This window comes from Castanea sativa, chromosome 2 (genome assembly GCF_040712315.1).
Source record: "Castanea sativa cultivar Marrone di Chiusa Pesio chromosome 2, ASM4071231v1".
Classification (NCBI taxonomy): domain Eukaryota; kingdom Viridiplantae; phylum Streptophyta; class Magnoliopsida; order Fagales; family Fagaceae; genus Castanea; species Castanea sativa.
Window position 1 is genome coordinate 595085 of NC_134014.1, and position 25623 is coordinate 620707.

The 25623-nt window shown below is 34.5% G+C and overlaps 1 long non-coding RNA gene across 4 annotated transcripts; it reads right to left on the reverse strand.

Moving 5' to 3' along the window:
- Positions 1-11173: 11173 nt before the first annotated feature.
- Positions 11174-24480, reverse strand: LOC142624123 (uncharacterized). 4 transcript variants are annotated; one of them, XR_012842286.1, is made up of 5 exons: positions 23665-24480; positions 22471-22541; positions 15795-15877; positions 14310-14360; positions 11174-12034 (listed from the first exon to the last, which is right to left on the reverse strand). It is a non-coding gene; the product is annotated as an uncharacterized LOC142624123 (long non-coding RNA). The 4 variants fall into 4 exon arrangements; XR_012842284.1 differs by lacking the exon at positions 22471-22541 and having other exon boundaries at positions 23665-24479; XR_012842287.1 differs by lacking the exon at positions 22471-22541 and having other exon boundaries at positions 11174-12039; positions 23665-24479.
- Positions 24481-25623: the final 1143 nt, after the last annotated feature.

The following is a 25623-nucleotide window of genomic DNA, read 5'->3' on the forward strand; positions in this document are numbered from 1 at the left end:
TTCTAAGAGAATTTAAATATGTTAATTAATAATTTGTAAATAACACAAGGCAAACTTTTAGGAGATGGAAAATTAAGTTCATGATTATGAGTGATGTCTCTACTTTCTTTGCAAGTCAAATAAACAACAATCTCACCTCCACGTTGATTAGTTGCAAATATATATATAGATTTTACATGAGTTGAACAAGAAAAAGTCAAATAGAAAGAAGAGGAGATTGATTACAGGAAGAACCGGAAAAGTAAAAGAAAATCAATGAAGAATCCCCCTCTCCCTCATGCAAAGCCTTCACCTCTCACCTCTATCTCCTTGTCAGTCCCCTCAAATTCTCCCACACTAAGCTTTGGGGCTCTCTTTGTATCTGAAGAACCACAAACTAAAAACCGTAAAACCCACACGAAGAAACTTGCAACCCCCAGTTTCTTCTCACAAAACCTAAACCCACAGCATCAAGCTTCTCCTCTACCATCTAATCCATTCCTTCCTCCGGCAACGTCTCCATCTGCTCCTTCTCCTCACCTTTCTGGCCTCCGTTCACCAGGTTGAGTTTTTCATTGGTTTTGAGTGAACTTATGGCTTTTGGATTTTAAGAGTTTTGTGTGTTTGTGGTGGAAATTTGAGGTTTTTAATTTAGTGATTTACTTTTTTTGTGAAGGAAATCTAAGTAGCGTATGAATGAAAAATTGGTTCATATGAATCAGATTTTATCTAAATCAGATCGGATCATGTTTGTTTTGTAAGTCCCTGCGTACATTACTGATTTTTGTGTTTATCTCTTTCTCCTAATTGATTTAGTATTTGCTCTTTACTACCTCTTTATAGTATCTCTCCACAAATTTTGTATCTTTAATTACCTTTTGAATTATCCTTTAGAAAAGATTGTTTGGCACTTTCAATGGTAGTTATGCAATTCATAAAGGTAATTTGGTTTTATCAAAATGATTTTGTGATTTACATAAAAGAAGATTATTTTATTTATCTGGATTTATCAAAATTAAGAGTTTAAATTTTAAATGGTTTTAATATTCTACATCAACTAAATTTTGTTTTCTCTATGATGCTTTTCTGTAGTTTGATTTTGATAGTGTCGTCTCTCTAGAATAAGCCTAAAGAAAGAGATTAGGGAATGGACTGGGTATTTGTTTGTGGTCATATGATAGGTAAGAGGCTTCTCATGTAAGGGTAATTTTCTTTCATAAGATTTTGAGCCAGTATCCACTTGAGATATTAGACTCTTTTTTCTCCCCAGGGTTCTAAGAGACATGAAATAGAATATTTTGCAATATTTATACATTCTACAGCTTTGGATAATGCTACTATCAAGTTTGGATGTAATGCTATTTCTTGGTTTGTGATAAAGTTCATAACTAGGATTGTCAAAGCCTAAAAATCTTATAAAAATTGCCCACTATCTGAAGGTGAATGTATCACAAAGAAATCCAAGCATGTCTATCAAAAACTAAGGTTTTTTTTCATAGGTGAGTCATCATATCATGTTTTCACACTTGACTAATGACTGATTTGACTAAATGGGACAAATAGTTTGCTGTAGTATAATTCCTCAAAAGTGATGATGTGTTTGTTATTGCATAGAGAAGTTGGCAATATTTAGCAATAATTTAATTTTTTTAAGATAAAGAATTCTACAACTTTATTAAATGATGTGGGAAGTACACGTGCCGGAGACGAATCTTGGAGATTTATTAACAATCTCAAATAACGGAGATTTTGTATGGGGTAAAAACACCATTTTAATTCATAGATATAATTAATTTAGTTTTTATAATTTTAATATTAGTCAATTTAATTTTTATTATTTTTAATTTGCATTCAATTTAATCTCTGCTCTTAATTTACTATAACATCAATTTTTAAAAAATATACTGTATTTTTCCTTTTTTACCGATTTTTTTAATATAAACTTTGAACTTTTTATTTTTCGTATTTTTAACTTTTTCCTTCCACATCTGGGTTAATATGCGTTTAAAGTATCTTCCTTCCACACTTTAATAGTATCTTCTTTCTCCGACCACCACTACCTTGCCGTTTCGAAGGCCCACTCCGATGGGATTCACCAAACTCAGATTCCCCACAACCCAACCGTCCAACACTACAAACCCACCACAACGCCTGATTCATGGCCACAGATCGACCTTGTGGTCAGGAAATTAAAATAGAGGTGGAGATGAAGATGAGTAGTCTGGTAGATCTGGGTAAGGTTTGGGGTTTAGTTTTAATTTGGGATTTGGGTTCTTAGGCCATGAATAAGAGATAACAAAAGATTAGAGAGAGAGATGAAGGCTTAGAGATGAGCTGAAGGAAAAATAAGAAAAATGGATTCAGATGCGTTCTTGCGATATCGTGGATGTCTAAAAGAAAAAGGAAAAAAAAATTGAAAAACTAAAGAAAAGGAAAAAATATATATATCGGTAAACAAAGAAATATATTTTTAAAAGTTGATGTTGCTTTTTTTTTTTTTTTTTTTTTGTTGGCCATCTAAGCGCGGATGTGGATCTAAAATTTAAACCTATCAGTATTTTATTTAATATTTTAATATTAAACATGCCGATTAAGCAAATTGTTTGTCAGGTAAACATTTTTCATTAGTGAGTTAACGGTAGAGACCAAATTGAATGCAAGTTAAAAATAATAAGGACTAAATTGATTACTACTAAAATGTAAAGACTAAATTGACTGTAACATTTAAATGCAAAGACTAAAATGATATTTTTACCTATTTTAAATTGACAAATTAAATTTGGGAGTATAATGCAAAATTAAGTTGTATGCCAATCTATCTCAATTCTCAACAAAGAATTAAGTAAATGTAATTATATAAAAAAAATATTAATTAAATGTTTTTATTATTATTATGTATTGTTAAGTGGTTAAATATTTGTGGTAAATTTGGCTCAAATTGCGGAGCTAATTTTCAATATGGATTGCATATTTTGTAATATATTCATGGATAATGCATTTTGTTGTATTTGGCGTAGAGAAGTTGATTGTATTGGTTTGGGAACGTAAATAAGCTTGTATATTGCAATTTGCGGGGTCTAAATTTGCTAGATTATTAGATTGGTTGCAATTGATGTCATTTGAATTTGCCATACTTTTTGCATATAAGCTTTGTGTTTGCAAAAATTCTTCTATTTATGAACCCTCATTTACCTATTTTGATTGTAAGAGGAGGTTGGCATTGACAAGCTTTTACTTGCTAATTGGAAGAATTAAAGCCACAATCCTATCTGGTCATTATCTTTTGTCTTTTGGTATGTTTAATCTCTTTAGAATATTTATAAAGATCCTTGTGGTCTCTGCAAAGATCTAAAATTTTAAATCTAGGTCGCTGGCCTGGTATGTATCTCTATTTGCTTTTCGGCATTTATATCTCAAATTGTGGTCTCTGCAATAATAATGTTATTTAAGGCTCAAGTTTTGGTTTCTCTTTTCAATAGGCTGGTGAGTAAAACTGCTTAGATTTTGTGCAAATGTGACTTTTACTTGAAACCAATTATGAAAAAGTAATAATAATAAAAATAAAAAACAGTGATTTTTTACTTGAAGTCACTAACTGAAAACTTTCTCACTTAAAAGAGATGGGATTCTAGCTAGGAGGATGGTTGGGTTAAGACTATTTGGTTGAATTCCCTTAGCATTTATATTTTGGGCTGATAATTTATACTGCAAAATAATTATAGTTTGTGCATACTTATATTAAAATTTGGATGCTTTTTGTTAGTGTGTAATGCTTGCTTGCTTCTTTTTTTTTTTGGTTGTTATGCAACTGTGAAAGTTTTTTTTTTTTTAATTTAAATTTTTATCTTATCTATACATAGAACATTGGACTATGAGTATAAAAAATGCAACTGGAATACATATAATGGTGGACTTGATTATTTATGCCGGTAAAATGTTGGATGCGTACCTGTGGTAAATATTTTGTTGTGTATTTGTTATTTTGTGATGACAATTTGCTTTCTGGGTTGTTATAAAATTGTGAAGAACTACAAAAGTTAGTGGTTCAAGAATTAAAACAATAAAAGCCAAATTCCTACCATGAAATTTTTTTTTCCATAAGTAAATTCCTATCATAACCTAATATATATGTGTAATTTTTATTTACTAATCAGCAACTTCTATACTATAAAACTGACTTATTGTTGACTACATGAGAATTTGCCACATAAGCTTTGAAGTTTCCACAATTTTCCACGTCACTGATATTTTTATTTTTTAATCCAAGCTTTCGAGTAGGTATTCCTATATAATAGCTATTGCATTACGAGGTCTATTACAGTGCAATAGATATGCCACTACATTTTTTATTTATTTTATAGAGAATCGTCAGATATGCCACTTGGTGTAACCTAAGTCATTCTAAAATTTCAAAGATCAAAGTTTCTCGTAATTTTAATATTATATATATATATATAAATTTTTTGTTGATTCACATGTCAATAAGTTAGGATTTTAGATGTATATGTAAAATCCATGATTTTACAGGTTTTATTCAGTGACAAATTTTTATGTATTTCTTCTCATTTTAATGTATTTTTTTGGGCTTAATTGTATTTTGGGTAGAAAATACTTGAGCCATATTGATCTTGGTGAAAGCTGCTTTTGAGCCAACTTGTGACCTAGCCCGTGAGTTACATGTGACAGGAGATCCAAAGAGACTACTGACAAGGCATGTCGTGAACTACACACTCACAGACTACTCTATTTCCTAACTTGTTTTCTACTCACCTCATATAAACCAACACACATACTATATGCATGTTGGACGCGGCCATTGAGAGTGATCTGAGTATAAGCTCACCTCAAGTCCTTATTCTCATCATCCCACCTTGTAGAAGAGTTTTTGCCTTTGAGCCTAAAAACTCTCATCCTCTCTTCTCCATTTCTCTCATCCTTAACATCCTTAAGAGAGATATTTGTTCCCTTCATCTAATACACACACAGGTTGTTAAAGCAAGTAATAAATAGAGTACCAAAGAGAATTTGAAAATAGAGGAGGAAGAAGTTAATAGCTATTTACTTGGACAAAACGGTGTCGCTTAGTTTGATGAGAAACGAAGTCGTTTTGGTTTAAGTGTTTAAGTCTTCCTCTCAAGCATCGTTCCAGACGAGCTCTGTTCTATCAAGCACTGGTTCTTCAGCTATGGCCTCTCAATGAGTAGTTGAGCCATAACCGCTCTCCAACTGTCACTCCTAATTTCACAGAGTATAATTTGGAATGTGATAATTAGTTTGTTCTAACCGTTTTGCTTCCAGAAGTCTCTAGTGTAGAGTAATTATGCTATATATAGAAGATGTGGATTAATGTATCATTAAGCTTGTTGTCATAGTAAACATGGAAGCATTTTCCAGAAATTGTTCTCTCTCTCTCTCTCTCTCTCTCTCTCTCTCTCTCTCTCTCTCTCTCTCCTTATTACTTTTATTGATTCTGCCATTGTTGTACAATTTAGCAAGCTTCAATTTCTTTCATGGTTTCAGAGCCTAGATCCATGGCTTCAACAACTCCAATTCAACCAACTGCTTCACCTTCAACTTCTACATCTTCAACTACAATACAATCACCATTATTGTTCCTCTCCAATATGTCAAATCTTATGTCAATCAAACTTGACTACACTAACTACATCCCATGGAGGCATCAGTTACTCACCATACTAGAGGCCTACTCACTGATTGAACATAATGATGGCACAACACCAAAGCCATAACCTTTTGTACTTGATACTGTTGGAAATGCAACTCCAATTGCTAATCCTGAGTTTCAAGCTTGGAAGATCAAGGATAAGGCACTTCTTTCCTTGATTAACTCAACTCTTACTCCACAAGTCTTCTCACTTGTTGTTGGTATCACCAACTCAAGGGAAGTACGGAACACTTTAGAACAAAGGTTCACTTCCACATCAAGAGCTAACATCTTGAATCTCAAGCTTGAACTGCAAAGTATCAAGAAAGGTAATGAATCTGTGAATTCATTTCTCCAGAAAATTAAAATTGCTCGTGATAAACTCCTTGTTGTTGGAGTGATAGTTGATAATGAAGAGCTGATCTGCATTGTGCTAAGAGGACTTCCTAGAGAATTTGCACATTTCTGTTTTGCGATTCGTACTAGGAGTGATCCAATCACTTATGAGAAACTAGCTATTATGTTGCAAAGTGAAGAACAGGCTATGACTGATCACATGGATTCAATCTCTCACAATCTTTCTATGTTTGCTTCCAATGGTAAAGCAAATGGCAGTACATCAAATCAATCACAAAATCATGGTCCAGGCAGGGGAAGAGAAAGAAACAATACAAATAGAGGAAAAGGTGGAGGCAGATTCAATCATGTTGGAAATCAACAGCAATTCTCACCATAAGCCTCTCACAATTTCTCTCCTCAGTAGCATTTTTCCTCTCAGAATTTCACTCCACAGAACTCCTCTCAAGGTTTTAAGCATGAAAGACCATCATGCCAAATCTGTGGGAAGTCTGGACATCTAGCTTTGGATTGCTATCACGGGATGAATTTTGCTTATCAAGGCAAAAAATCCTCCAATGAAGCTTGCTACTATGGCCAGTGCTTCTAATGCAGTTATCAACAACAATCAAGATCCATGGCTTGCTGATTCTGGTACATCTGATCATTTCATTGCCAATCTCAACAATCTCTCAGTTCAATCTCAGTACAAGGGGCCAGAACAAGTTACTGTTGGTAATGGTCAATCTCTATCAATTAACCACATAGGTAATGCAACCTTACACACAAAATATCATGATTTTACACTTAAAAATGTCCTTCATGTCCCTAGAATTGCCCTAAACTTACTTTCTGTGCACAAATTTTGCTTGCATAATAATTGTTCATGCTATTTTGATGCTAATCAAATCAAAATTCAAGATATTCCTACGGGGAGACTCCTTTACAAGGGCTGGAGTGAGAATGGAGTCTATCCTATCTACTCCAAGCATTTCAACAAGTCATCTCCTCATTTCAATTCTGAGTCATCTTCACCAAAGAATCACTCTTCAGCTGCTACCTCCTTTCTATCAGGTTTTCATGTAAATAATTCGAATAATTGGCTGTTATGGCACCATAGGTTAGGACATCCAAGTGATGCTGTTTTAAAAGTAGCTTTATCTTCTGTTGGTCATGTCTGTACCTCAGATGCAAATAAATCTTTTTTCATTGTAAACATTGTTTAAGTGGTAAAATGCATCAATTTTCATCTCCTATCTCTGAATTTCAAGCCTCAAAACCTCTTGAATTGATCCATTCAGATGTTTGGGGTCTAGCTCCTATTACATCTTCCAATGACTTTAAATATTACATCTTGTTTGTTGATGCATACTCAAAATTTACTTGGCTCTATCTTCTTAAACACAAATCTGATGTTCTTGATATTTTCAAGTGTTTTAAAGCCACTGTAGAAAATCAGTTAACTCCAAAATTAAACTTGAGAACTGATAATGGTGGTGAAGTCACTTCCAATGCTTTTAAGCATTTCTATTCAACCCATGGCATTGTACATCAATTTTCATGCCCTCATGCTCCTCAGCAGAATGGAGTAGCTAAGAGGAAGTATAGTCATATAGTTGAGTGTGCACTCACTATGCTTTCTCACTCTCTGTTGCCTTCATCCTACTGGTCTTTTGCTGTTTCTACAGTTGTCCATATCATCAATAGACTTCCAACCCCCAATCTGAAAAATTCTACTCCTTGGGAAGTTTTGTTTAAGTCTAAACCTAATCTTACACATTTAAGAACCTTTGGTTGTATCTGTTTTCCCTTATTAAGACCTTACAATGCACATAAACTCTTACCACACACTACTTCTTGCATCTTTCTTGGTTATCCTGCTTATACCAAAAGGTATATCTGTCTAGATCCTCTCACTTCTTGGGTCTATGTTTCAAGACATATTCACTTTAATAAGAGTGAATTCTTTTACCCACAGCCTTTATCCACTGGTCCATCTATTGATCCCAATCCAAGCCCTACTCCAACACCTCATATATCTGTGCCTCTAGTGACAACTCAGACACCACCTTTACATGCTTCTTCCCAATCTGATGTACCTTTACATACTTCATCACTACCTTTATCTAATTAGTCTTCCTCTTATTAGCCTACTCCTCATCCTATACCTCTCCCTTCATCTGATCAATCACCATCATCCCAATCTGCACCTACTCCTGCCCCTTTGTCACATACTGTCCCATCCCATTCCCATAGCACCTCACCTATTGATTCTGTCTCTCCCACCATTCCCACAATAGCTCAATCACAGGCTCCTCTTACTGTGAATGACCATCCCATGATTACTAGATCAAAGGCTGGTATTTTTTAAGCCCAAGGCTCTTGCAGCCATGACTGATTCCCATCATGCCTCTAATGCTCCTAAAGAGCAGTGTACCAAATCTACCAAGGTCAGCTCCATTCCTAAACCAGACTACACCCTTACAGAACCTCAATGGTGCTTAGCAATGGATGATGAATTTGCTGCTTTTTAGAGGCAGGGTACTTGGGTTTTGGTCTCTCCTTCTCCAACTCAAAATTCAGTTGGTTGCAAGTGGGTGTTTAAGCTTAAGCACAATAGTGATGGTTCCATTAACATATACAAAGCGAGGTTGGTTTCCAAAGGGTTTCATTAACAATATGGGGTTGATTTTGAGGAAACTTTTAGTCCTGTTATTAAACCCCCTACTGTCATAATCATCTTCTCTTTGGCAATTCAGTTCAATTGGCCTCTTCGACAACTTCATGCAAGTAATGCTTTTCTGCATGGCTATCTCAAAGAGGAGGTCTACATGGTTCAACCCCCTAGTTATGTGGATTCAACCCATCCTAATCATGTTTGCAGACTTCTCAAATCTCTTTATCGTCTCAAACAAGCCCCTAGAGCTTGGTTTGAGAGGTTTTCCACTCAGCTGCTTCATATGGCTCTTCAAGCCTCACTTGCTGATTCTTCTTTATTTGTTCTTAGAAAGAGGCATCATGTGGTCTTTCTTCTTGTCTATGTTGATGATATAGTCATGACTGGGAATGATCCTCATTTCTTGTCTACTTTAATTGCTCAACTCAGCACTGCTTTTGAGCTTAAGGACTACGGGCCTCTTTCTTATTGTCTTGGGATTCAAATCACCAAGTCCTCCAAAGGCTTATTTTTATCTCAGGCTAAGTATGCTCAAGATTTGTTGCTTAAGGTCAATATGGTGTCTTCCAAACCAGCTCGCACTCCTTGTGCTCCTAATTCAAGGTTGATACCTACTGAGGGTTCTCTCTTATCTAATCCTCATGATTACAGGAGTTTGGTAGGCTCCCTTCATTTTTTGACCTTCACTAGACCTGATCTGAGCTTTGCAGTCTAGCAAGTCTATCAATTTATGTTTGCTCCTACTGATGTTCATTTAGTTGCTGCTAAAGGGATTTTGAGATATGTTAATGAGACATTGAATCACGGGGTCTTTCTTCAACCTAGGCCTTTGTCCCTTTCTGCCTTCTCTGATTTAGATTGGGCTAGGGATCCCTTTGACAGACGTTCGATTACTGGATACATTGTCTAATTGGGTTATAATCCTATTACTTGGTATGCCAAGAAGCAAGAAACTGTCTCCTAGTCTTCCACTGAGGCTGAATATAGGGCATTAGCTACTACTACTGCTGAACTCTCTTGGCTTCGCTAGGTGTTGAAGGATCTTGGTGTCTTTCTTCATTTCCCACCTAAGCTTTGGTGTGATAATGTTTCTGCCCTTGCTATTGCCTCCAATCCAATTTTTCATGCTCATACCAAGCATGCGGAGGTTGATTATCATTTTGTTCGTGAGAGAGTTCTTCGCAAAGATCTTCAGGTCAAGTACATTTCCACTAGCGACCGGCTTGCTAATATCTTTACTAAAAGCTTGTCTACCTCTCGTTTCGTTTTTCTCAGGTCCAAAATCATGGTGTCTTTTGACCCCATGGTTTTGAGGGGGGATGTTAAAGCAAGTAAGAAACAGAGTACCAAAGAGAATTTGAAAATAGAGGAGGAAGAGGTTAACGGCTATTTACTTGGACAAAACGGTGTCACTTAGTTTAATGAGAAACGAAGTCGTTTTGGTTTAAGTGTTTAAGTCTTCCTCTCAGGCATCATTCCAGACGAGCTCTGCTTCTATCAAGCACTGGTTCTTCAGCTATGGCCTCTCAGTGAGCAGTTGAGCCATAACCGTTCTCCAATTGTCACTCCTGATTTCACGGAGTATAATTTGGAATGTGGTAATTAGTTTGTTGTAATTGTTTTGCTTCCAGAAGTCTCTAGTGTAGAGTAACTATGCTATATATAGAAGATGTGGGTTAATGTACCATTAAGCTTGTTGTAATAGTAAACATAGAAGCATTTTCCAGAAACTGTTCTCTCTCTCTCTCCTTATTACTTTTGTTGATTCCGCCATTGTTGTACAATTTAGCAAGCTTCAATTTCTTTCAAACCCTTATGAGATATGAGTGAAGCTATGATAACTTAGGGTGCCATCTCAAAACCAGTCTTATTGGTGGTTCAACGGAGGTGTTTCCGAGAAGTTAGGTGTGGAAAAGACTCGGCGTTAGTAAAAGACTAGAATCATCAACAGCAAACTTCGTGGAAGAAATTCTCAAGATGTGTCGATTACTGCTAAGACTAGAATCATCAACAGCAAACTTTGTGGAAGAAATTCTCAAGATGTGTCCATCACTGCTATGGCAAGCTAATGCTAAAGGTGAAATTCCATTGCACATCGCGGCAAGGCACGGGCATGTTACCATGGTGGAAGTACTAATTAAATTTGCAAACAGTCGCCCTCAAGACGTTGAGAGCGGGGAAAAAAATGCCAAGGAAATACTTCAAATAACTAACAAAGAGTAAGAGACAGCCTTGCACGAAGCTATACGTTATAATCATCTTGAGGTAGTGAAATTATTACTTAAAGTTGACCCGAATTATTCATATTTTGCAAATGATGTTGGCGAGACTCCACTTTACATGGCTATTGAGAGAAACTTTCAAGATCTAGCGTTTGAAATTTTAAACACCTGCGAATCTCCAGCTTATGATGGCCCACTTCAAAGAACTGTTTTGCATGCGGCAGTAATTTGCAACAACAGAGGTACTATCTCTCTCTTTTTTCTTTTTCTTTTTTCAACAACAGAGAGAGATAGTACCTCTGTTGTTGCAAATTACTACCGCATGCAAAACAGTTCTTTGAAGCGGGCCATCATAAGCTGGAGATTCGCAGGTGTTTAAAATTTCAAATGCTAGATCTTGAAAGTTTCTCTCAACAGCCATGTAAAGTGGAGTCTCGCCAACATCATTTGCAAAATATGAATAATTCGGGTCAACTTTAAGTAATAGTTTCACTACCTCAAGATGATTATAACGTATAGCTTCATGCAAGGCTGTCTCTTTCTCTTTGTTAGTTATTTGAAGCATTTCCTTGGCATTTTTTTCCCCGCTCTCAACGTCTTGAGGGCGACTGTCTGCAAATTTAATTAGTACTTCCACCATGGTAACATGCCCGTGCCTTGCCGCGATGTGCAATGGAATTTCACCTTTAGCATTAGCTTGCCATAGCAGTGATGGACACATCTTGAGAATTTCTTCCACAAAGTTTGCTGTTGATGATTCTAGTCTTAGCAGTAATCGACACATCTTGAGAATTTCTTCCACAAAGTTTGTTGTTGATGATTCTAGTCTTTTACTTAGGGCTGTGAGGTATACATGGAGGATTGTGTTTCCATTTGGGGTAAGTAGCTCTTGAAGGTGAAGAGGAGGCGAGGAATTTTTGAAGACCTCAATTTTGCCTGCTGTTGCACCATTGTAGACATCTAGATCCATGCAAGAGATTTTTGTTTCCTCGGGCTGATTTGCATTAGTGGATCCTTGGGCTTCACATGAACTGGGGGAATCCATTTTGTATACTTACTCCTGTATTTTTCTATCCTTTTTAAAAATATCTCTCTCCAAACAATACTGCCCTTGAACCAAATGATAGTTCCTCTGCCTTTCTTTAGACTCTTAACCTGCACTTTAACATGTAAATTAAACTTCATGAGTTTACATAATTACATGCAACATATATACTATTGCTATTGAATTTAAAGAAGGAAAGTTTTCATCATAGATACAACTATTCATGTTATGCAGGTTGTACTTTCTGGTGTATCCATGTAGTTATCAAATTTGTAGGAGAAATCTCTTTCTAATTGAATGAGTCAAATTACAAGACTCTGTTCAATATATATGGAACAGAGTATATTATCAAAACTAACAGAAAGCCTACTGCCACTAAGATTATTACACAATCTAACCAATAGAAAAAGACTTTTTTGCTAAACGATAGAAAAGCAAGCACATGACACTCTAATGATTATTCTAAAGATTACAATAGCAAATACGACTTGTAGTTGCGTTGAATGTTGCATTCAAACAACCTGTAGCTTAAGTCATTTGTGTTGGTGCATCTTCACATTTACTGTCACTGTATTCTTGCTATCCTGATAATAATTTTTCTATTAATAATACTAGCGTTTAACCCACGCAATGCGCGGGATCATTTGAAATCTCATAAGTAGCAGAGAAATTTGGCTAATGAAATAATTTTTTAAAGAAAAAATTTGTTACAAAGTGTGTAAGATACATTAGTTATCAATTTGGACCATCCATTCAACACACTATTATTTTAATCTTTTGAACCTTTATGCAGCTGATTGCTTTCACATGTTCAGAACATGGTGAAAATAGCAGTAAGTTGAAAATTGCATATGATCAATGACAGTTTTTAAAAATGTTCTTTAACCATAATTAGCTGACACTAATAATTATGTAGATAGAGTGGAATATTAACTAAAATCTAAGGGATAATCAATATTGTATAAAAAAAAACATTACACTTTCAGATTTCAAAGTTCTAAAATTTCAATCACTCTTCAAAAACAACAAATCAGGTAGGATAGAAAACTGAAACTGAAAACTAAATTGAATTTTGTAGTTAATATTTTCCCTTTTGATCTTAGCGTGCTAGTTGCTGCATCACTTCGAATAGTGATAACACTTTCTCTTTCTTAGCACTCCACCCCCTTTTGAATAGTAAGCAGTAAGTTATTGGTTCAAATCCAATAATAGGAAAAACCGACTAAAACCCCTTTTTTTGCTAACATGACAGCAACTACAGACTGACAGCAAGGAATCAACTGAATGACCAATGCATTGGTAAGTCCTTTGTTGTACTGGGAATCCCTCAGCAAAGAATACCTACTACACCACAACCATATACATCCTAAAATATTTAGTTCAGAATAAGATCAATAGGATGCAAAAGAAAAAAAAAAGTGTAATAATCATTTGACCACAAAAATGAACCCCTCATTTTAAGTAGTCAGCAACTTTCAGATTCTAGTAAGCCAAAAAACTACACTACAAATCATATTATAAACAAAACAAAAACTCTCCCCTTTTACAATCAAATTTAAGAAATTTTTACAGACATTTTATCTGGCCTAAGCAATTACAGGTATTGACTTACCCCAAAATGTGTAAACAATTGTACCAGAACTACAATTGAACTACTTTCTTAAACCTCCATTATTGTGGTTGCTAATATTTGGTTTTTGAAGTTCCAAGTTAAGAAAATTGGAGCCTTTGACATTGCTAGAGCTCATAAACCAACCTCTAAGTTAGAGTATTGCAAATGTAGTTTGACCTCTTAAAAAATTGTGGGAAGTGCTTTCATTTCTCAATGTCAATTTATCTGGTCAAGATCCTAATCATCCTATATATACTTATTAGAGACTCTTGATTATTTTCCTTCACATATAAGATGAGGTTTTCTCTCTACTTTATGTTGAATCGTTCTTTCCCATGTCTACATATCACCCTTCACCCAATTTCTTGAAGGCATGGAGATGCCATTTGAGCTGCTCAACGTCAAGTTTACTTGCTTTCTACAAATCTGCTCTCAAAAAATTCCATAATTCCATTTACCAAGAAATTATTATTACTATACATTCTAAAGAATCTTAGTCATCACAACCCAAACTTTGACGGTATTTACGAAGGATCCTGACAAATTACATTGAAATAAACAGACATGGTTTTTCACTGTACAACTAACTCAACTAAAAAACTTAAATCAAAACCAACCCAACCAAAACACTAAAAACTAACTCATATTCCTTAGTTCATAACCAAATCAAAGGAAAAAAATATATATGAATTGTAACATTCAATTTCACCAATGCTATACTTATTCACCAAAATGACTCAATACAGACTTATGCATATTTCTTTGAGCATTACCTCAACTTGTGGGTTTTTGTCACGAAGCAATATATCCACACTCTTCTGTGTCTGCAGGGTGCAAGAGAAGTGATTTAAGATAAGTTAATGATGATAATAAATATACAACTAAGTAGTACAAACTATTTATACATCTAATTCATCTTAGATTATCATCATCTCAACTATTTAACAAAATAGGTAAAGCTCCTCCTCCTCCCCTCCCCACCTTTTCTTTCTTGGATAAATAATAAAAATTCTATTAAAATGAAGGGGAAGGCTAATGTAAATGATGGAAAAGGATCATAAAATCTACAGGAAAAAAAAGGAATAACAAATAAGGCCAAGATCATCAAACCACTCCAAAATGACCTCAAAAACATTGATTTCAACTTTATAGCTCCAAACCATTAAATGGACAATTACTTCTTTCCCAGCAAATTGCCCACATTAAGCACAGAGGGACCAACATTTTGAGTAAAACTCCTGTACTTTCCAAAGAAATTCTTCCATCCAGATAACACATTGATCACCTTTTTTAGCATCATCCAATGGATTCCAAATTGTTCTTTGACAATACTCTCAATAAACACTATATATATATATTCATTTGACTATTTATTTTTCAATTTATTGACTAATAATGACTGATTCTCTTTCTCTTACGAAAAGAGTTCAAATTTATTATAAACAATATATTTTATAATCAACCATGTTGTATCCTAATTTATAGTGCCTTAACAAAATGAACTATCCAAGAATAATTTTTTTTTTTTTTAAAAACATAGTGAAAGATGGAAAAGGAAAAATAATCTTGTGAAGAACAAAAATTAGAGTAGGCACTTTGCTAAGCTATTATCATTGATTAAAGAGGAGAAAACATCTACTGATAGGTAAAATATAAGCAAACTTCATGACATCTTAAGCTGAGTATCTTCATTTTTGCAATTCATAATGCTTGTCCACTTTCTGTCCTATCCATTTTTTTCACAATCATAAAAGTTGAAGAGAATGCAATAATAGAGCCTAGAGATTACTTTCACCAATTGAATCAACCTCTGAATTAGATCTACTAAGTTGGAACTGTTAATAAAACAAAAGCACATATATCTAAAATAGAGTACCATATAATAAAATTGTTTCCTACAAATTGTGGTTGTGCTAAGTGGATGTCATTTCCTTTTTTCTTTATATATTACATATATATATATACTTCTTTTTTTTTAAATTTTCTCCTTTTATCTGTTCATTTTATACACTGACACTGGTTGCAAACTTTCAAGGACAAAAAAAAAAAAATTTGGAATTTTAAAAGACAAATTATAATCAATCACAGCACACAGATTTATCAAACAACTGTTCTAAAACAAAATTATGCAGAAAATTACTGCAAAAATTTGAAGAATCAATATTCTAGGGTTCTGCATTCTTGTCCATGCCGTAAGAATCAATTTTCACAACAAAGCACCAAAAGGAAAAGAATGAACACAAAGAATTGATGTGTACCTTTCAAAGGAATAGCGTCGATCTCTATCTCCGTATCTCAAAACCTTTGGGATGTTGGCACTTATTACAAAATCATTCCCACACTGCCATATATGCAAAAAAAGACACTGATAAATTTTTTCTTTTAAAAAAAAAAAAAAAAGAGCAATGAAGCTCAAAAGGGTACAACACTAAAATTCAAATAAATCTCATCAACGAACAAAAAATACCCATATCATTTTGTAATTAAATACATATGCTTTAAAGTAATAAAAGTCACATGCTTCTTAATGTTCCCAAATTTTACTAAAGCACAATCCCAAAAACAGATATAGAATCTATATATATATATATATATATATAATAGACAAAGCTGAGAGCAAGTTGGTTCCTACATTTAATGACGTGGTGACAAATAGGATAACTGCTTATCTAAAATTTAGACACGTATACGGTTTAACATTAGACCAAATTATATGCATTAACTTACCTGGGTTGCAAAAGTGAGTTTATGATATAAATCTTGATAGTTTTTAGTCTTTCAAAGCAACAAAAACACTATCAACAGAAGTGAATAAATGGTTGGACTTGTCAACACCCACTACGTCTACAACCCCATCAATCCATGAATTCAATTTCTAATTCATCCATCATCCAAGTCTATGCATAACGTATTAAAATAAACAATAACCAATATAGCAGATTTAGGGACAACATAAAAATTATTAAAGGATTAACCCAACAACGTTGTGAAGACAAACAAATAAAACATATTGAAACCTTAACTATATAATTAATAATTATTATCTGGTAATCATCCTAAATAGTTACATACCCAAAATTAAGCCTAAATTAAAAGCAATTCAATTGAAAAACCAAAGCCAAAAACATATTTTGTCAGCAATTTTTAAAATCATAACTGAAAACTTTACAGGCAATGTTTTAGGAGGTATAACGGTGTCTTGAAGGCGGAATTTGGAGGGAGACCGGTCTGATAAAGTCCCTCAGATTTCCCTATCTCTCTCTCTGACTCTCTCTGGCTCTTTGCGACTTTGCCCCTTGTAGCCATTCGCTCCCAACAATAGTGAAAACTGATTAGGGCTGGTGGGCCATTTTTAACATTGTAAAGGTTTAGAAATTCCACCAAACCAAACGATTTAAGTACCGAAACAGATCGCTCAATATTGGACCAAATGAATCTCTATTTTTTTTTTAGGGTTTGTGAATGGATAAGAGATGGTAGTTTTGGGACGTTGAAGATGCAGAGGAAGGATTTGTGAGAGGATTTCTATGGGATTTAAAAGAACGTTTGAAGCAGTAAAAGTTAAAATTTTAAAAATACTGAAACGATTCTCTTTTTTCTCAAAACAAAAGCAAATATCTACAAACATTTTGATAAAAAACCCTAAAACCCAAAACAAAAATGAATCAAATCTAAACCTATCCAACAAAAAACTCAATTAAAAGTAAAATTTCATACCCAAATCTAAAAAATGGAAAAAACATTTACCGGTGCCGGTTCCGACGATTTGGGTGGTTGATATATGGCCTAACGGTTTCTCTCTGTTCTTGCTGTTCCGATGGTCTAAGTCTGGCCAGGGAACGAACAATCGCCAGCCTTGGATATTTCTCTCTTTCTCTTGGGTCCGACGAACAACTCTGTTCTCTCTCTCTCCGTATACGGGCAAGCAATTTCGGCATTTAAGCAATTAGTGTTGTATTTATACTGAGAGACATCAGCCTGTTTTTAACGCTGTGCTAGGAAGCCCTCCAAACGATGCACCGTACGTTTTTTTTAAATTAAATTGTATACGTGTCTGAATTTTAAATAGGCAGTTATCCTATTTGTCAACACGTCCTTAAATGTAGGAATCAACTTTCTCTCAGCTTCGTCTATTATATATATATAGATATAGAATATAGATATAGATATAGATACTAGCTTATAACCGCCATAATGTACGAAACACTTTTATTCATTACAAAAGACACACGGTAAGTGAAAATTTAAACATTTTATGCTAAGATAATACCAATAACAAAAAAAATTCAAATAATTACTTGCAAGAAAAAACCTAAATTCAGAGTCTTTCATAAAGACCTCAAAAACTAATTTTGAAATTTCGTGCTTGTTCAACAAAATTTCAAATAGACCATTTAGAAAAAAAACCATTAAACAAAAAATCCATCTTCCTTCACCACCCATGCACTCAAGCAAATAAAAGAAAGTGTTTTTGTTTTGTTTACTCCATGAATATACTATTTCGAACATGTTCCAAAGGTCCAAAAGATTAACAAAATAAAATTATGGTGATCCAAGAGAGATTATAGGTGTCTTTGTTTTGGGCAAAACCAAATATAGGTGTCTTCAACAAACAATAATTAAAATATCATGATATTCAAATCCTGTAGTATTAATCCATGAATCGCATCAAACTACAGTTGTAAATAGTCTCACATAATTCTACACTAAAAGAAAATGCAGAGCAACAAACAAAGAAATACAAGATAAAGAATTCATTGAGTTTCTCATAGATTGTATAATATCCATTTACATTCCAGATATTATACCTAAATGCAAACCACTGATGCAAGAAATTTGAGAATGTTGTCAAATTATCTAAGAAAAACTTTCCGTGTAATGTAATAAAGAAAAACATGAGAGCACAATTAGTAGTGATCAAGGATCAAAATTAATACTAACTTTCAGGATATATATTCTAAATACAATGAAATTCTAGTAATTACATGGCTTTCTTCAGGTGGGAAGGACGGGGTTAGATTGGATCATCGTGTGTCTAGCAGAATTAAGTCGATGGAACTTTAGTAGGCAGCATTTATACAAACGGCTACATGAGAATTCTAAAACCTTGGAGATTACAAGTAGAACGTTTACACATTTTGCCTCAAAAATACTCCACATCATTTTTTCTAAAATGGTGTAAAAGTGTGCAAATCCATCTACGAGCTATAGTAACCGTGTAAATATACGCTGCTACTGTAGCTCGTTCATTTATTATTTTATTGATTTCCCGTTCTCTCTTCTCCGTGCTAAACAAACTTAGTAATTTCTCTCCTCATCTTCTTCTTTTTCCTCAGATGCACACAAACACACCCACACACAAACACATCCACACAGACAAATCAACACAGAGAACCAATACAGAGATACACTTGCTCAAAAAAAAACACAAAGATACAAAAACACAGATCGATGCTTGATCGGTGCTTGTGGAACGATTGATGCTTGACTGGATTGGAGCTCGTGGCTCGGAGCTCGGTGCTTGTGGATCGGAGCTAGGGAGCTCATGGATCGAAACTCGAGTATCGTGGATCGGAGCTTGTGGATCGAAGCTCGGTACTCGTGGATCGAAGCTCAGTGCTTATGGATCAAAGCTAGGGAGAGTTGATCTGAAAAATAAGTAGAGATGGGTATATAGAGAGAGAGCAACAAATCAGGGGAAAAAAAAAAAGGTAGAGAGAGAGAGAGAGAGTGCACTCGTATGTATATCCAGTAGTTGAGAGAAATAATAAAAAATTTGAGAAAATTGATTATTTAATTAAAAGATGTGATAAAATAAATGAACTGATGTGGGTGTTTTGTAAAAATAGATGTGTAAAATAGAAAAAATAAGTTTTTAGTATAAAAATAGATGTGTAAAATGAACGAACTGATGTGGTTGCTCTTATGTTCTAGCTTGTAAGTTTAAGGCTTTGAAAGGAGATTTGAAACAATGGAAGCAGTTTTGGGGATGTATCTTTTATGAAAAACTTCTTATTGTCTGAGCTTCTAAATCTTGACATGAGAGAAGGGATGCAAGTTTTGATCCTACCCAAGAGGATAGAGCTAGAAGGGTTGTGATCAACCCCGAAATCAATTATTTGGCCTCTTTGGAAAAGATTTCATGGAGGCAAAAATCTAAGGGCCTCTTTGGTTTGAGAGTTCAAGTTTACATTTTTACATTTTAAACAATATTACACATATTTCTACACATACTTTTTCACCCACACGTATTTCAAAAAATTACAAAAATCTCATCTCAAACTACAAAAATCTCATCTTAAACTACTCTACCAAACAATCTGTAAGACTATGTTTTTAAAAGAAGGGTATAACAACACTCGATTTTTTCATAAACTTACTAACTCTAACGGACAAACCAATCATATTAAGGGTATGGAGGTAGAAGGTGTTCTTTACGAGGATGAGTAGGAAATTCCGGAACAGGTGATGGAGTTTTATAAGAAGTTATAGCAGGAGCCAGAAAGTTAAGGTGAAATTGAATATGAAATAACCACACAATAAAATTTAACAAAAAGCATCAACAAAAATTGACTGTTTAAAGAGTTTTATAGCCTAAAAAATTTTGGCAGTAAAATTATAGGAAACTCTATACTCTAATGCAATTAAGATAGAAATATTAAAGATGAAACATTTCAAACTCTAATGATGAACAAAATAATCACACGGGCAAACATCAAGTAAATTTGTACCTCGACTCAAACTTATTGATGTAGCTTATAGCATTAGAGCCGTGTCCACCTATTCAAACCAAACAATGGCAAATTCAAACTTCCTAGTGCCTGGCTTGACCCAAATTAGATATTAATTAGAAAGCTCATTGTTGGTAAACTTCACTAAATAAACAATGTGGCTGAAGTTTTAGTGGTTTTTTTTTTATACACATCAATTATAGAAACTCAAATTCCTCAAAACCAACGCAATGTAATCATTGAGCATTTGAGCTAGACTGAACAATAAAATCGCACAAACACAACTAAGCCCAATTAATTGCAAATCACAGCAAACAAAGTATAAAAAGAGAAGTCAAACCATCTATTTGGCTACTAAAAAAAGGGAAAAGAAATAATGGGCACATAACAGTTCTACAGGTCAATTTAATGCAGAGCAAAAATTAATTGAATCCACATACTTAAAAAGAAAAAAAAAATCTGACTAAAATATGCAAGGAAAAAAACTAGGGATGTATTTGTTTGAAAGTGAAATAGGGTGGATGGAAAATTTTTAAGAGAAAATGGAAATGAAAACTTTTAGGGTATGTTTGGTTAGGTGGATTTTAGGGATGATGGAAAAAAAAAAAAAAAGAGTGGAAATAGGAGAGAAAATGAGTGGGAAGGGTTAAGCCTGTCCACGGGTCGGTTCGGGTCGAGTTTGTGCCCAACCCGGAACCGACCCTCTCACTTCGGGTCTTTGATGAATGGACCCGCTGCCGACCCGCCAAAGGCAATGGTTCGGGTGGTTGAATATGACCAATTTCTGGTCGGGTCTCAGTCGGCGTCGGAATACGCAAATCATCACCAGAATTTGCAGAAATCAACCGGATTTTGCCAAAATCTACTGGTTTTTGTTGGATTTGATCAGATCTCTAAGAGATCTTGGCAGATCTCGAAGAGATCAGGCTAGATCTCTATGAGATCTCGCTAGATCGGACAAAATCAGACCTGCGAACAGCAACTTTTGGTGCATTTTCCGGTCGGGTCGGTTGAAAATCAGGTTTTCATGCTCAAATCCGTCAACCGACCCGCCAATCTCAAGTTTTGGAGTCTAAGATCCGCTGCCGACCATCGCCGGTGTCAAGTCGAACGGTTCTCGGGCCGAATCGGCCGGGTTGGGCGGGTTGATCGGATTCCGGGTTTGGCTGGACACCCCTAGGAAGGGTGTTTGGTTGAGAAGAGGAGAGAAAGTGGTGGGGCCCACAAGTTTTCTCTCCTCCCCCTTAAAAATACAATCTCTCCAAATTAGAAAGAAAATTGAAGTGAAAAGTGAAAAAAATATTTAGACAAAACTGCCCCCACCTCTTTAAACATTTTTTTGCTCTTTTTTTTTTTTTTTTTTTTTTACTTTTCCTTTGTAACGCTGGCTTCTTTTTCTTTTCTTTTTTCTTTTTTTGGTTTTGTCGGGTGGTGGATTCTTCTTCTTTTCCTTAATTTTTATTTTTATTATTTTTTTAATAAAACACTTTTAGATGATTTCTTATGCTATTTTTTGAAATGTCCAATTTCATCTATACACAATTTTTTTTAAAACTATAATGTGTTACTTTTTTTTTTATTTAAGAGGGACATAATGGTAAATTTATACAAACTTTTTCAACCACACTAAAAAGTTTTTCATCCCTCCACTTTTTCATCCTCTCAACCAAACACAAACAAGAAAATCTAAAAAATTTTCTATCTTCCCTCTATTTTCTATCCTCTTACTTTTTCATCCTCCCAACCAAATGGATCATTAAGGGAAAAAGGAAAGAAAAAAAATTTTATAGTGTGTTTGGTTAGGTGGAGATAAAAGAAAATAAATAGTAGGATCCAAATGTTTTTTCCTTAACCCACCAAAAAGTTCTTTCTCAAAAATGAAGAAAAGATTGAAAAGAAAAAATATCTAAATTTATAAAACTAACTTTTTTTTTACGTGGCATATGCATAAATCTATACAAACTTAATTTTTTTCATCCTTCCACTTTTCTATTCTCAACAAAAGAAAAATTAAAATCTTTTTATCCTTCCACTTTTCCACTTTCCCCTATTTTTTATCATCTTACTTTCTCACCTTTCTTCTCACTTTTCCACCCGTAAACCAAACCAAACAGACTCTAATTCAAACCCAAAGGCATTGAACGAAAAAATGTAACCTAAAAAAAAACAGAGAAACAAAAGGAAAATTAGGCTATCCTCTAACCTTTCAGTTTGTTCACTATCTCTTCTTGCAAAATACCCTAACTATCGGATCTGGCAGAAAACTGTGTAAATCTGTACTTCAAGTAAAAGTCAGGCAAAGAAGGATTTTTAAATTACAATATATAAGATGAAAGAAAGACTACATAGGAAACTGTAGATCAGGAAAGTACGGATGGGGCAACCTGGTCGCCACACCCGTGTCGGACTCTTGGGGACACGCGTGCGGCGTGCAATGCGGCTGCACCCGCGTCCCCTAAGAATTTTTTTTTTCTTTTTCAGCTGGGATCTCCCAAAGAAATTTCTTTTCTTTTTTTAAGCTGATATCTCTGTATCCAGTGGCGGCTCCAGGAATTTTTCTTAGGGTGTTCCTAAAAATTTTTCCCAAAATTTTTTTTTTTTTTGTACGTAGTTTTCTTATCAAATATTTGTCCATAATTCTAGCAAAAGAATAAACAATAAACTATAAGTTCATTTGAAATATTAATAAAATTATTAATTATTGTTGTTTAGTTGTTTCTTTAATTTTTTGACTTTTATAAACTATAATTTGTTATATTGTTGTTTCATTAATTATAAAATTATTAATTGTTGTTTAGCTGAGGGTAACATAATTTAATTTGTTTATCTTTTATAATATATTAGTTAATTAAATTATTATTTATTATTTATTAGTTACTTCCTCCAATTAATTATTAGTTAATTAAATGGTTTTTTTTATTAATTATTAATTAATTAAATGATTATTCATTAATTATTAGTTGCACTATTGCAAACAGCCACACCCCATTCACCCCAATTCAACAGGACCCAATGCCCCTTACTCCAATCACAAGACTAGAGCCAATCAGATAAAGTCAATTAATTGTATTTCACAAAAAGACACCACACCAACACAGACAATTAATTTATCTAACCACACCAACATCAATACCAACGGATAACTCCTAAAACCGTGCAAATATTAATAAAACTTTATAAAGCATACTAACCAAAACGCAAAAGCAGACAAATGACAATAAAAAAATAAAAAAAAACAATAACAGTTCTCAGTTCAAAGTCTTAAAAAAGAGAGAGACTGAGACAGAGAGACAGAGGGAGAGTCCGAGAGTCTCATTTTGTTCACTTTCATTCTTCCCTCTTCACTTTCAGATAAAGAGAGCAGAGAGACTGAGACAGAGTCACATAGATGAAATACCTGAGGGGCGGCGCCGTCGGACACAGTGGCGAGGCGAGGAACTCAACTGAGGAAGACCGATCGGGCACAGTGGCGTGGCGAGGCGAGGCGAGGAACTGAGGAAGACCGATCGGGCAGCGGGGCAGCACGTCGAGATGTAGCTTCCGTTTGAATGGGAGATCGAGTTTGAGCCGGCCCGATCTGGCGATCTCCTACTCCGTCATCCGTTCCGACGTTCCGTTGGTTGTTGCGTCTGTGAAATTTTTTGCGTCTGTCTGTGAAGTGTGAAGTGTTTGGCCTGAAATTAGGTTGGGTTATCTGATCTGATTTCAGTATATTAGGTTAGGTTTTTTTTTTTTTTTTTTGAGAATCTGTGGGTTATTGGGTTTGCTACCATCTGTTGGGCTTGATGTTGGGCTTGCTTTTTTTTTTTTTTCGAGAATCCGTGGGCTTGCCGCTTGCTCTGCTACACTTTTTTTTTTTTTTTTCAGATTTTAGTTCCAAGTTTTTTTTTTTGGCTTTTTTTTTTTGCTGAACAAATAATTTTTTTTTTTTTAGGGTGTTCCTAAATTTTTTTTTAAGGTAAACAAATTTTTTTTTTAAATTATTATATATATAAAAAAAAAAAAATTCAGTTCAGGGTGTTCCTGGGAACACCCTGAAATGTACGTGGCGCCGCACTGTATCGCTCTAGCACAGAGGATGTGAAAAAAATTAAAATAAGAAAAAAGAAGATGATGATGATGATAATAGGAATAAGAGAAGTGAGACTCACGGTGTGATACTTATGATGAGTAAGGAGCTGAAAGTTTGAACTTGACTCAGAGTGGATGAGTAATGAAGAAAGAAAAGACTATAAAGAGAGTAGGAGCTGAAAGTTTGAACTTGACTCAGATAGAGCCTTTCCCACGTACAGGAGCTGTGAAATGACATAAAGTTGCCAAAAGGGTGGAAGGTTCCCTAAATTACAATTACCCGGTTACAAAAAAAAAAAAACCATAAAAAAAATTATTTTTACTCACAATTTCACTTTTTTGTGTTTTCTTTTTTTATAAAAAAATATACATATTTATTTATGAGAAAGAGTTAGATGCGATGCTTAGGTTCTGTTTCTTAGGCTGAGTTTGGATACGGATGAAAAATTATGCGACTGCGTTCAGCGTTTTTTTTTTTTTTTTTTTTTTTTTTTTCCTTCTGCTTCACGCGTTTCACAGGAGAAGCGGCTACTGTTCATGCTACTGTGCATGAACAGTAGCCGATTTTGTTGACTTTCAGCAAATTTGTGGGTCCCGTGTACTGTTCACGGGACCCACAAACTTCACTTTTCAGATTTTTTAAAATTAAAAATGGGACCCACGGCACTATTCACACATTTAAAAATTATTTTGGTACAGTGTTTTCAGTTTTCAGTTTTCAGTTTTCAGCAATAAGCTGTATCCAAACGGACCCTTAGATTCTCTTATTAAAATTATGCAATGTAGATGCTTTCTTATAGAATGAAAGTATATTTAGTGTGAGTTTGGATAGCGCTTTTGCGCATTCGATTATGCGTCTGTGTTTTTTTGGTGGGCTCTGTGAACAGTTCACGGGACCCATAAGTACGAAAAAACGTAAATCTAACGTTAAAATTGGGTCTTACGGTACTATACACACTTTTAAAAATTATTTTACTACAGTGTTTTCAGTTTTCAACAATAAGCGGTATCCAAACAAACCCTTAAAGTATCACGTCATATTTTTAGAGAATTGTGTAATACATTACGCACTTAATAGGATATGACTTATGAGGGTAGTAAAGGAGTTTGCTTGGAAGAGTTTGTGGCAATTACATTGGTGGTACTTGGTAATAATATGTGTAACAGAATGTTTCAGGATAGATTTCAGCATTTAGGTGAGACAATAAGTTGACACGTGAAAATGGTAGTTACATTGTTAGGCAATGTTATGTCATCAGACATTATCAAGCCTGCTGATCCTGCA